This window comes from Halichoerus grypus, chromosome 1 (genome assembly GCF_964656455.1).
Source record: "Halichoerus grypus chromosome 1, mHalGry1.hap1.1, whole genome shotgun sequence".
Classification (NCBI taxonomy): Eukaryota; Metazoa; Chordata; class Mammalia; order Carnivora; family Phocidae; genus Halichoerus; species Halichoerus grypus.
This window is the reverse complement of record NC_135712.1, coordinates 62875908-62878273: the sequence shown is the minus strand read 5'-3', so window position 1 is coordinate 62878273 and position 2366 is coordinate 62875908. Positions and strand designations below refer to the sequence as shown.

General features: G+C 37.8%; 1 pseudogene; it reads left to right on the top strand.

The window, feature by feature from the left end:
* The first annotated feature begins 798 nt into the window (after positions 1 to 798).
* On the top strand, positions 799 to 2093 carry LOC118529899 (DDB1- and CUL4-associated factor 13-like; annotated as a pseudogene).
* Positions 2094 to 2366: the final 273 nt, after the last annotated feature.

The window sequence follows — 2366 nt, the reverse complement described above, 5'->3', positions numbered from 1 at the left end:
TGATATGATCTTAAAGCCTTTCAAAATTCTGGTTGCTTTCCCTAGATGCTCAGTTCCTCATATTTCAATATTTAAATACTACACATGTAAGCAATGATCGGACACATGTGGCACATTACCTCCTTTATTCTGGACACAGTATTCCTATTAGAGAAACCTAAAATTATCCTCAATTCCCAGCCATATAACTGTGATTCATATAAACTGATGTCATCACAGGTCTCCCCTGACATGATTTTTTTTTAACTGAAGTGTATTTTACATCTGTTCCTATTAAATATCATTTTAGTAGTTTTAGTCATCATTCCAATCTGTCATGATTTCTTTGAACTTTGATTCTATCTTCCTTTCTTTTTATTAGCTATTCCTCCCATATGTCTATCATCTGCGAAGCTTATAATCGTGCTTTTTTGTCTTTGTTCAAGTTGTTGATAAAAATGTTGGGTAGAACAGATTCCCATAATAATGCACATAATACTAATATTTTACATTTGCATGGTGCTAAAGCATTCACAAAGCATATTCATATACATGATCTCATTTGATACTATAATCCTAGATGGTAGGAAGGGCAACCTTATTTGCTTTTCCTCTCATTATGGATAAAGAAGTGATGCGAAGAGAACATGAGTCACACGACTAGTGGTAGAGAGTTAGTAGTATAACTTAAATGTTTTAAGGGGGCTTTTGTTTAAGGAGGCAGCAGTAACCCAAACATGAAGGAAAGGCTTGGGGAGTCGGGGACAACCAGCAGCCAAGATGAAAGCGAAGATGCTGTGAACCAGAACACAGACAACTATGTCTGTGAAATCAAGCTGGACTTACAAAGAATTCCAAGAAACCATGACCTACTTACATTTTTTTGAGGTCCCACAAGAATATTTAAGAGCTTTAAATGCGCCAAACTGGAATGTGTATTTGCAATACCATTCTTTGCTTTCCTGGAGGGTCACCTGGATGGAGTCAGTGGCTTGGCAAAGCATCCAAAGAGCATGGCTACTGCCCTTCCTGGGGCATGTGATGGAGAGGTTAGAATTTGGAACTTGACTAGATGAAAATGTATCTGTACAATACAAGCACATGAGGGTTTTGTACAAAGAATATGTACTCACTTTTGTGGGACTTCTTTTCCTACTATTGGTGATGACAAACTGTGAAGCAGTGGAAAATGGACGGACCAGGCTATGGGGAAGAGGAAAAACCGTTGTATATCATATTAGGAAAGACAGGGTATGTGGGAATTGATCATCACTGGAAAGAGACTGTTTTTGCTTCATGTGGACAGCAAGTAGACATATGGGATGAGCCAAGAAAAAGTCCTATATGTCCAATGTCCTGGGGATTTGACAGGAAAACTAGTGTTAAATTTAACCCGATTAATACATTTATCTTAGAAAGTTGTGCTTCTGATGGGAATATAGTACTATATGATATGAGGCACACTAGTCCTCTGAAAAAGGGCATCTTAGATATGAGAACAAATACATTTTGTTGGAACCCTATGGAAGCTTTCATTTTTACTGCTGCAAATGAAGATTAGAACTTCTATAGTTTTGATATGCGTGCATTGGACCTTCCCCTAATGGTACATATGGATCATGCGTCTGTGGGGCTTGATGTGGATTACTTTCCCACTGGGAAAGAGTTATGTCTGCTAGTTTTGATAAATCTATTTGAATCTTTCCTGTGGACAAAAGCAGAAGCGGGGAAGTCTATCACACAAAGAGAATGCAACATGTGATCTGTGTAAAAGGGACTTCTGACAGCAAATATATTATGTGTGGATCTGATGAAATGAACATTTGTCTATGTAAAGCTAATGCTTCTGAAAAATTGGGTGTGCTTCCATCATGAGAAAAAGCAGCCAAAGATTATAACCAGAAGTTGAAGAAGAAATTTCAACATCATCCTTATATAAAACACATTGCTTATCACTGAGATCTACCAAAATCTGTCTACAGCCAGATTCAGGAACAGTGCATCATGAAGAAGCTCATCAATGAAAGGAAGTGAATCGTCTCAAACATAGCAAGCCTGGATCTGTGTTGATTGTGTCAGAGAAAAAGAAACACAGAGTGGCAATTGTGAAATAACATTTGATATTCCTACCAATCCTGATATATAATTATTTGTTTCATTTTTAAAAATTATTTATTTATTTATTTCGGGGGGGAGGAGCAGAGGGAGAAGGATAAGCAGACTCCACATTAAGTAAAAAGCCTGATGAGGGGCTCGATCCCACAACCCTGAAATCATGACCTGAGCCAAAATCAAGAGTCGGAAGCTTAACCAACTGAGCCATCCAGGGCCCCTATTTGTTACATTTTGATTTACAAATTCTGCAAGTAAAAGTACTGGCTTTTCTG